Source organism: Manduca sexta, chromosome 11, assembly GCF_014839805.1.
Source record: "Manduca sexta isolate Smith_Timp_Sample1 chromosome 11, JHU_Msex_v1.0, whole genome shotgun sequence".
Classification (NCBI taxonomy): domain Eukaryota; kingdom Metazoa; phylum Arthropoda; class Insecta; order Lepidoptera; family Sphingidae; genus Manduca; species Manduca sexta.
Window position 1 is genome coordinate 438,132 of NC_051125.1, and position 12,172 is coordinate 450,303.

Below are 12,172 nucleotides of genomic sequence, written 5' to 3' on the forward strand. Positions count from 1 at the left end.
AACATGCCAGTGGTTTTTATGGATGTCGAATCGCCCAATAACTTTCACGTAGTAGCATATGATCAGCCCCGCTATGAAATTCCAGAATATCAAAGGTATAATCAATTGACAAGGCATTGCTTGCCCTTAAAAATGGGCTCTTTATTATTTCTTTCTGCAACCAAATAATTGTTGCCCGTCTGAGAAATCGCATCTAGGAGCCCTTGCCAAAACTTCAAAATTCAAATACTAAGCTAAAATAAGGCGAATACAAGATGAATAATCCATGTTTATTTATAACTTCTACATTCTCGTGTTAAAGTCGTTAAAATATTTTTATTACTTCGCAATCAAGTATTACTTTTTCATAGGATCTGTTTTACGCTGGCATTGCAAAGTAACACCTCGTAGTAACTAGCTATGTAGTGCAGGCTAAGAATAATATCGGTATATACAATCACTAAAACGATGCTCTCCAATTGATTTTTCATATCCCGCTCGAAGGACCAAATGTTATAGACACGCGTGGCGGCAAAGAGGCACAACATGACGCGCTTCGTTATGCAACGTATTCCTTCATGTCGCATGACATGTTGCAAATAAATAATTAGAATTATTACCCGAATAAGGTTATTTTTTGCATTATTAATTTATTTTTAAATGAGTTGTGTATAAAACGACTAACATGAATAAATCAGAATAAATAAGACGTCGTTAATTTATTGTTTTTATACCTAGTTATACATTAATTATGTACTTGTTAAGTGTCTTACTAATATAAATGTGAATGTTACGATGTTTGTTCGAAGTAAACGCAGACAGAAACAACTAAACGGATAAGGATATAATTTAACACACGGGTAGATCATGTTTTGTGTTAACATACGGGCTACTTTTTATCACGCTAATTTGTTCTCATGGAAATATTAAAATTTTGTTATTTAGATAGATGATGCTGACTTCGTAGTTTTTAGAAACTAGTAAATGGAAAGGAATTTGACCTGAGCGAAGCCCCATACAACGCCTAGTTAGAACTAGAAAAGGGAAGGTACATTGTACCACGATACAAGACTTCTGTCGACGCACGGCAAATGATTACTCTTAAGACCTGATGGTAAATACTGTATCATTATGATGTTAAATACCATCAGTGTAACATACATCATTGCTGGCTACGTTATTTTCATAATTTGACATAATCTGTAATCTTCAAATTTATGTGGAATTTTGCGAAGATCTAAAGAACCTTCGCACTATCTAAGAAAGGAATATAATTATAAAAAAAGTGATAGATGTAAAATATAAAGAAGACAACGTAACCGTCTCATCGATTGGCTTGACATGTCTCACGGGTTTTACTCTCTACGGGTAATGTTTATAAACATAGCGAATTTATATTCTGTAAAATTTACATGAATATTGATATTCTCTTACTTTTGTTACTACCAAATTTAATTACATGTCCTTTACTGGTGAGGGTGAAGGCCTAAGTCCACTACGCTAGTGGAGGTAGGCAGACTCCAGGTACATTCGAAATTCTTATGGATAGTACTATTAGAGTTTTAATTTGTGATTTTAAGCGTTACTTGTGCCTTCACACCTCACCAAGCTTCCGTCCTATCTATGTGATACCGGGAACTAATTCTAATTTCGTATAACTCGTTTATTGTTGTCCAAACCGGTAATCGAATTCTGTACTCGTCTTACTTCCCAAGCACTATGCCACTAGATCATACACACACGCACGACTTTTAACCGCGAAGGGATAGTCAGAGGCTCAACTAGTGCTTACACTTGTTATCGTGTTTAGTCCGTCCCATGATGTGATAGAGGGCGAGACTGTTGCGACCTCGAGCAAAATTTTCAGACCGAGCTAATACTGATATGAAAAACCCAATATTAGTACTTTTCAACACAGAATTTGGACCAGAGACCTCAGCACGGCAGTTGCACCGTGCCCCCTAAACAGCTACTAAAGCATATAATTAATGAAAAGTTATTATTTCCGATGTTTTACTGTGTAACGACACAGCAATATTTAAGGTTGGTACGCTAAAACAAACTAAGTATATTTATGATGGCGTGCCACCGTCTTTGATAAATATGACCCCTGTGGAATTGCGTGTTATTTTGGGGGCCATTGCACCGATAATATGAGACATAATTTAGTTGATATATTGGACTTGAGGTGGGCTACGATAAGATATTGATTGTGTAAGGAAGTGTTTTATATAATTATGTCAACAGTTAGCTCTTCTACCATCAGGTAATCGGAAAAAAACCGAAGAAACTTTGATTCATTAGACGTATCTTCACAAGCCGTTGGATAGTAGGGCAATGGTAAAGCCTGTGCGCGCCGTCTACCGCGTCTGCTAAGTGGTGACGATGCACTTTTCGGAGACGTCAGGTTTCCCAGACGGAACTGTTATTTTGATGTTATGTTATACATATCCATAAACATAACAAATAAGGACACATGTACCATATATGAAATAACACACATTTTTTGCCTTGCGTTATATCTACATTCGTTCCTGTACGGAGTTGGTAACAAAGAGCTATTCTAGACTTTAGTGTTCGTGGAAACGGCGCGACGGCGCCTTTGAGACCAAATAAGGCTATTCGTTTAGTTCCTAAATTAAGCTCGCATAAATAAGTCAAGAGTACGCGTAGTGAACGTATGTGACAATAAGGCTCAAGATTGCGCGAATAAATTCAGTAGTATATACGAGGGGTATACGAAAACCTAATATTTTTGGATCTAAGTTACTAGGCCAATATAGACTTTGGTTTGGCGCTAATCGGCATAGTCTAATGGTTCTGCTAGGCATCGACCTCTGGATAATCAAAAGTAATATCATTGAATTTTACACACCAGACTTGTGTGTCTGCCTATATGACGCTATAACGCAACAAACCAAACCAGCCACTACGGCGCGGCGCGGCGTCACATCAAAACCGAAACATTTCGTAACAAACTAGAAATGAAATTAAAAACAAACTTCACGCGATTCAGACGCCGGCTGACAGGACGCGAAGGTCAGTGGGACCGTAAACAGTGTAATATTTATACACACCGCCCTTGAGAAGGACGGCCTAAACCGAGCCAATACTTTGCGGAATTCTTTCAACGGCTTACAGGTCGCTCACCTGATCGTAGGCTAGACTACAAAGAAACTTCAATTATAATAAGTCTGTACCGTAATGCTCCCTTCAATTTATTGTCTTGCTTTCTCTTCACTCTACGAGCTCTTACACGTTAATTCTCATAATGTTAAACTAGTAACAGCACATGAGTCTACAAAGGAAACAATAGGAATATTAAATCTAGGTCCTACGAGATTTCCAGAAGAAATACCTGAATGATCCCCTCGCATCCTAGAAATTTCAAACATTTTCTGCGCCAGACAGACGTTCAAAATATCTACAAATGAAGCCCCTTTAAAATCGATAGAGGTTGTATAGACTCTATATGTACGTGCCAGTGCATGACGCACGCAGGTTGGGGAATTTTCACCATACGGGCTTAACATTCAATGCAGATATGAATTGATCACATTATTTACTTACAAGCACACTAACAAAAGAAGTAAAGTTTGCAAGTTCATTTGCAAGTAATGTTTGGAAATATGTGATCGATTCTGATGATTATAAATTATTTTATATTGATTTGATTACTATTGGGAGGAATATTTTTAAGCTCGCGAAAATATAGTATTTCATTTAATCAGAATGATGCAGTTTAATCTACAAGAAAAAGAAAAGTTGACTGCTGAGTCAACTTTTTGATTAGTGGCTGCTGAGCCACTAATCAATTTAATCAGTAACTAACATAATGAGGCTTTGTGTTAGACTCGTAAGTTATTTGGCAAAAGCAACAGTCGCGGAACACTGGTTGTTAAATGCATTTGTTTAAATTTATATGTAGGGACCTATTTGATTTAATAAACATAATAATGAACGCAGTTATCGGTTCCAATCGCTATGATAACCTACAAACAGTATGATATTCCGCTCGATATAAAAATATATTCACAACGATGACAGGAAACGTTTACAATTGGCGAATCAAAGTGGCCAATAGTCATCAAAATTCTATTCGTGTCCTTTGAATGGAATAGGCACCGATACGGTGCAAGATCAACTGTAGACTTGATTCTCTTGGACTATAATAAAAGTTAATTGTTGATGGCTGTTCGGTGAAACCGATGTAATTTGGGTTCGGTTTTCTGGTTAAGTGAATAAATTAGGGATTTTCTGATGCGAAATAAACATAAGTGTGTAAGTGATAGTTTCTTATATCGTGAGAGAAAGAAGTTGAACGAACAGTGAATGCACTAATTGCACCTTTGTATTACTGCTTCAGAGAAACGTGAACCTGTCTTTGTTATGTTACATAATATGAGTTTTTATTTGAATATTTCAAACATGAATTTTATCCGAAAACTATCGCAAACCTAGCAAAACATATTTGAATTCAAAAGAACATTTCAAACAGAATATTCTCGAACGAAAACATTCTGAACGTTATAAAAGTAAATCTAAATTCAATTTTAGAACACTTCAAAACCTTTGTACGTCCATTTTGTTTAGTTTCCGAACAGAGCCATTTCCACGAATCCTGGCTAATGCAAACAAAAAGGATCGCACAGCTGGATACGACGGGAAAATAAGAGCAAAAGATGAGACATCGCAGCCCGTCTAGCCAAGCCTGCATAGGATAAAAATGGCTAAATCGAGTTGTCTGCGGATTCACCACATTCAATATTACAAAATTGTATTTCCATGTTAGAAACATTATCAAAATGGTTATCTTTATTTAGTAAAGAAAAATAACATTTTATAATACAAAGGTGATATTTTTGGATGCAATTTTTTGTGAACAGCTGATTTAGCGATACGCGAAACTGGATTGAGAATTTGAACAAAATATAACCTGGGGTTTTATTTCGTGTAAATCTCGATCGTTTGGGTCGATGTTTGGTTATTTTATGCTTATTGCGCAGTTCGTCGATTTGGATATATGTAATATATAAAAATTAAAAAATAAAAATAAGTAAAATAAGAAGATTGAAGTCTTCGATATTCAAAATTTTGTAACAATGCCCAATACATTCTTAATAATATTCACAATTTTTTTTGTGAAATATGGCTTCATAATAACTATCTTAAAGCATTTTTCTTTTTCTTCAGCGTACGTAGATTAAAACAGCGGTTATCATGTGCGTTGCTTTTACATAAAAATAATGAGTCGGGGCCAGACAGACCGCATGATTGTAAGACAGGGGACGCCCAAGGGCACTTCCAGCGTCTCGGCTCGTTTAGAATATTTTTTACTATTTTGCATACCGGTATCTACAATATATGTTTTTTAATGAGTTCTTACAGTAGATTCACCAGCCAGAACGAATTACAAAGTACTGCACGGCTGCGAGACTGTTGACTCATAATACTTACTAATTTCGATGCATCGTACTTGCTTTATTTGTAAGCGCGTTGCCAATTGCCAAGAGGCGATATACGAAGTGGCTGTTGTCAATCGTTATTGGTATTAGACGTTTTATTTATTGTAAATAGGAAATATGCCTATTGTGGTTTTAGGCAAAGCATATAAGTTTTACTAAACTAAAATCCTTAACAACTCCATTATCGATCAGTGTGGAATGGAAGCCTGGAGGTTCTAATTCCATATCGTGCGGCAGTAATACATACACATGGGACTATTATTAACCACTATGGAGATAGGAATCAGATTATAGGACGGAAAATCGACCGAACTGATGCACTATAATTCAGAGACAATTGCCGTATATCGAACCACACTGGAAGTCATAAAACCGTAAAACGTTGACGTCACGAACGAGCACGTCATCTATTTCGGTCGTGTGACGGGCGCGAGATCAGCGTGGCGCTTTCGCACGACTCGTATTTAACGCATTACGTTTTAACGATAATGTTTACATTCGCATTGCTTGTAATGGGGGATTTGGTGATACTGATATTACGGAGGCCTACAGAATGAATGTAAGCGGAGAAAACTCTATTGTATCTAGGAATGGAGTCTAAGCAAACGAGCAACCTTCACCATATCGAGGAAAAAAGTAAACTACACAAGTGATGACTACTTTGGAACCCATAGTTTGTTAATAAACCAAATTAGAAACAATTCCGATACAGGAGTAAGCTTATGTGTAAAAGCTGCTAAAGTTCTTGTTTATAACAGAAACACATGTATCTTTTAAAGTTAGGTTCTAAAACTAACGTTCTTGAAACAACAAATTAGTTCAATTAAGGAGTTAATAGTGCAATGAAACCTACGCTGTTTGATCTTTATCGCAAGCCTGTAGTATATAAGATTACTATTAATTAAATCAATAATGATGTCAAGATCTCAATATGGATTCTCTAATATATTCGTTTTACAAAAGCTATAATCTTGTATAATACAGAATGGTTTTTTGTATATGGTATTATATTTAATAGGACAATCACACTATGGTCAAAGACTGTACAAAACTATACACCCTAAATAATTTAACTCAATAGTATTTACAGATAATCTTGAATCAAGTCTGAGAAAGAAGTCCTTTTCAATCGTCACATTAGTCGATTACTCTAAACCCACTGGGAATTACAATGTAAGTAAAGATAAAGCGTGAACTAGAGATTGCATCCCTTGAGGACTCTCGAAATTATGTTGTTATCTATCGATATCTATTAAATCACAGTATGCAAGTAAGCTTGCCGTTGCATGACCATCTGGTTACTTGAGTCATTTCATTATTGTATAGAAACTTTGTGACACCTACTGAAAAGAATTTGATGACGTAGAAACTACGAAACATGTAGAAATAGAGAAGGCAGTAAAAGAATTTGCAATTAGTGACGAAGCTCTAGTGAAACATCAGACACAGAAATAGAAACTGGATGTTATTTTAAACACGGCCATGAACGTGGATGTTGCAAGTTAAATTTCTCTAAATAATAACTAGGCTTCTTTCATATTTATAAGTCGAGCTGTATTTTTCGGCTTTGTTAAATCCCTATGGTCTACGCGGTAAGTAGTAACTAAATGTTGCTGTTTTAATCACATGGTTGTAATATAATGTGTTTTATGCTTCGTTTAAAGTACAGTTAATAGGTTTAGGTATATTTATTTTTAGTTTTTCCTACCCAGAAAGGAATAAAGATACCTGTACTTGAGCACTCCGGCACTGCAGTCATTAAAGCCGGCACGACATTCTTAATTAGATAAGTAAAATCAAACTATTTAAATAATGTTTTGCAAAAAGAAAATAGAAATAAGTAATTATTGAACAACATATAACAAAAACATTTTTTTTGACATTGAACATTTGGCAAACAAACTATCAAATTTGCCGAGCAAAGCCAAAATTTACTCCAACTAGCTGGATTGCTAACTGCCTGAAGCAATAATCCTATTAATAATAAAAAATGCTTTATGATACAAGAACTATACCAAATTCAACGAAGGAAGAATTAAGTATATACTCTACTATTTCATAATTTCTATTGTATATTTTGACAGGTCGTTTCCAATGCTGTGTATAAAAAGCAGATATTACATGTAAGTATGTTATATGTGGTGAGATGAAGTATTTTTTTTTATGAACATTGTGAAAAGCTCTTACACCTAAAGTATAACAATAAAACGTCCAAAGAATAAGAACAAACAAGTTAAAACAAATAATTATGTAAACTCACTGCGAGATAAGAGCAAAAAAGATGCAGACAAGTCTAAAGAGGAACATTATAAAAAAGTAAAAGAAGAAAATCATAACATGCAGGACAATCTTTCTGAAGAAACAAAAGGATATGATAATCAAACTAAAACTAGGTTTGTTGCACAGATAATAAACAGCGTTTTGAATTAACAAACGAAATAAACCAAGAGTTAAAAAAACGTCGGTCAATCAACAGCCTTTATTCCAAAAAGAAAAAAGCATTCTGCAATAACTAGTAACAGAAACGTAAAAATCATCATTACCAAATAATTTAGAACAAAGACATCTTTATGTAAACAGTACAAAAATGTGAACGAGTTTGTACAGCTGTCCGGAATGTAAGAATTTTTGAGCTTGTTTTACACGGTAGTTTTTCATATGAAAGATACTGAAGACATATAGACATTTCCTTTCTACCCTCATATATTCGTATTTCTTTTTGTTTAAGAGTAATTAATGTAAACAATGATACGACAATAATATAGCGTCGCTTTACAAGAGTATTTTGCAAAAGTTGCTTTTGTCCATAAGCAGTCTTTAGTTTTGGACTGAAAATCGATCGTCATTACTCAGGTCTGAGCATAATCAGATACATACGTTAAGCCGCTAATACTAACGTGGAGTAGCGTTACTGTTGGGTGTAATTGTTGTATTGCCTTTAGCGAATGAGTCTCTTGTTTAAATTTATCTTTAGGTTTCCGTTTAACATTAACGTTTATAGGTGTGTACCAACTATCAACTTTACAAAACGCAAACCCATTCCATTTACATTTTAATGAGTTACACAACAGTTTGGCTGATACAATAAAATTATTTTTATAAATAGAAGAATTGCGTACGCTTTATACGCGTAAAAACAAACTTGTACGTTCCTTTGTGTTATGATTTATAAAATTAGAGGAGTTTAACTTCAGCCAAACATGACGGTTGGTTATAAAGAAGCCAAAAAATTGTTTGAAAAGATTCGAGAGTAGTTGTGCGAAGAAATTGTGTAATCACATATTTGTGTGGAAACGAAAAACGCAAAGTTTAATATGCTCCTAATATTTAGCTAAAACAAATATGTAAAACAAAATCTGCATTTTTGATATTTCTTCCATTAAAGGATAAGAAATTACTGACGTGGGCTTCTTAAACTGATATTTCGGGACAATTTATATTTATTCGCCGTTTCAAACCGGTCTTTTTATTTTGTTAGTATATTTTAATACTAAACGACAATAATTACACTTTATCGAAAAGATCTAGTATTATTTCAAGGTGAAACTTAAATATGGATATCAGACTTCATCAGTCGTTGAAATATGTTTGAACAAGTTCTTTAATCGTAATAATACTAAAAACTACACACGAAATAATATTAGAAATGGTATTGGATATTAAATAAATGCAACTTCGATTTAAAGTATATTGAAATTACTACATTCATAAAAGTACTCTTTGAGGAAAAACGACTTATATAGCGAAATCAGTCGACAAAAGAATCATCGGTGCAATGTCATATTTTGATGTTTTTTAATGTAACTATTCTAATAATGTGCATTGATTAGTTTTATAAAATAATTTAGTAGTGTATAGTCAATGTAATTGACAACAGATGTTTCCGAAACTATCGTGTTCAGATGTTTAACAGCGGAAATCATCCTAGTCTTGATGACTTGCTATAATTGCTATTTCTTTTGATGTGCGACTGATTTTATTGGAATAATAAAGTTATTTTTTTTACAATTGATTTGTGTAATGTGTGATGTTATGAAGAGTATATAGTGGCGGATTTGGCAATGGGCCATTTAGCCTGCGGACTAGGGTCGCCATATTTCAAAATACCGGCGGCTCGCATAAGGCCAAGTCACTACAAATTGTATGCGCGAACTTTTTTTTTATTTTAGGTGTCCTTTTTAAGTACGAATTGGTTGCAATCGGGGACCGTTTTTTTGTTCCCACAGGCACCTGGACGCGGCACAAACTGAGTTGCTTATACTTGAAACCCTCCCCCGAGTCAACTGCCTGGAGCATACAATACATACGTTTACGGCGCAGGAGTTACGGGCGGGAATATACAGATTTGCGAATAAAAAGAAAAAAAGATATCTTTTTAAAAAATATGTGTATTAAAATATTCCTCATAAAATTATCTAACAGTGTTGGTTGCAAATTAAAATGATGTAAATTTTAGAAGATCGATGGAATTAACAATTTTAATGGCATTTTCATTATGAAATTAATGAAATGACATCCACATTAAAAAAAATTTAGCAATCAAAGTAAAGGCATATACATATTGTAAAAATATGTTTTTTTTGTGTATTCCAAATTTCGGATAGAAAGCTTTTAAAAATACGGCTAACGGCCAGTTTTAGTATGAAGACAGCATTTAGAAAAGTTTAAATCCACTGAGAATTTGTGCAAGAAAGCAGAAAATAACAGTATGACATTGTTTTTAAGTACCTACAGACAATTTTAAATTTCCTAGTGTTACATCTAGCTAGCGATCTACGTTATTATGGTCTTTCCCATGACGGGACGGCAAAATAACTTTAGTACCCAAACGCCTATTTCATTTTGTTAAAAATACGAGGTTTTGTACACAAGAAATATTTATTGATTAGTATTTACTTAGTTAAATATGTGATTCCAATCTAAACTGTTCTCTATATACCAAACTCTAATGAAGTAGTTTTAAAAATATTAAACATACCATACCATAACCATTATGGGGGCAGACAACATAATTGATTAGTGGAAACAGGGTGGTTTCCGGGGGTTGTCGGGTGGGGTGCACCCCGCGATGTGGAAGCTTTCAGCGACCCTGTATTAAACCGATTAAGTTTATGTCGAAGCGTCATATAAGCTAATTACAAAGGTGCATCGTACATTAGTTTGTATATTAATGTCATTTTTAAATGTATTGAAGTCTATTTATGAAATGAAAAATTTTAGCTTACTTCTTTGTACATAAACCAATCATTTTATATTGTTATAAAATAGTCAGAAAATCAATCAACTTTTACATTAGCATTTATTTTTGAAATATATTTTAAGGTATTGTTTTTAGGAGTACGAGTGACTTTACAGCTAAGACCCCTAATCTTTTTGTTTCCTCAATTATGTTTTAGTATTACAATTAAAGTTCTTTATCTGACGAGCTATTTATCTGTTATTCCCCTCTAACATAACATGTTTGAAAATAATCCACTCCACCTTGCCAATAAATATCATCATTGTTTTATAATAAACGTATTGTTATTTTACAAAACACCAAAAAGATACAGCCACTAATTAAGTTAATTAATAATGAAACAAGGTTTTTGGCAATCTTACTCTTAAATATATTATAAATGTGAAAGTTTGTGAAAAAGATTGTGGGTACGTTTGTTAGAACTAAAGGCAGAAACACGTGAACGTATTTGGATGAAATTTGGCACAGGGGTACACCCTGTCCTGAAATGATGTCTACTTTTATTCTGGTAATTGTCTCCAATGGAAAATAAGACTTTTTTTTAATAGATGGCTCTGATCTTTATGGACTTTAGTAGCTGGGAAGGCTTTTCACGTGGACATAGCCGCGAGCATCACATAATATCTATTAATTATGAGAAGGGTTACTCATATTTTTTATCGCAGTTGGCAGATGAGACAAGCATAACGCTCGCCTGATGTTAAACGATACGACGGCCCATAAACACCAATACCATGCTGGATGAATTACAAAGTACTGCGTGGCACTGCATTGCGCACCCTGAGTCATAAGATGTTAAGTCACATGATGCCCAGTAATTACACTGACTATAATGGTTAATAAAAATAATTTTAACGAAAAATTTAATCGCCTACAAAAACCACTTAAAATCAAAAAATAATTTCACATAACAGGTATGAAGTTATATTTATAAGATGTCATCCTACATCAGGTGACCCAATCGTTCGTTTCGGTCTAAGTTATAATGTATAGGCCAATCTAGGGCTAAGGTCATCAATTAACAGGTAACAAAGATTTGTTTACGGATCATTCAACCGTGCCGCGTTTATCTGACCAACGGGCCGTGTTATCTCTAACCACCTACATGTATACGCTTATGAAATGTATATGAACTGCACTGATGCAAAGTTGCAGAAAACATAAATGAACTATGTTTAATTTTTTCTCTTTTTCAGCCAAATAATGTCATTATTTGTAGCATTTTTAAAGTATTCAAGGTATGGTAGGTAAAAGGGTGATTGCAGATTTTGAAATCAACTATTTGTTTAATACTAGGAAATATAAATTATTAACTTATTTGAAAAAAATATCCAATAAAAATTCGGGAAGCGAGTCCTAAACAAATTTCATCATTGTGAATACATTTGATTCAACAATTAAATGTTTCCTTCGTGCTTTCGTGTATGAAAACTTCATTCAAGAATAGTTCTTAATGTTTCATAATTCAATAAACATAAAAAATGCATTC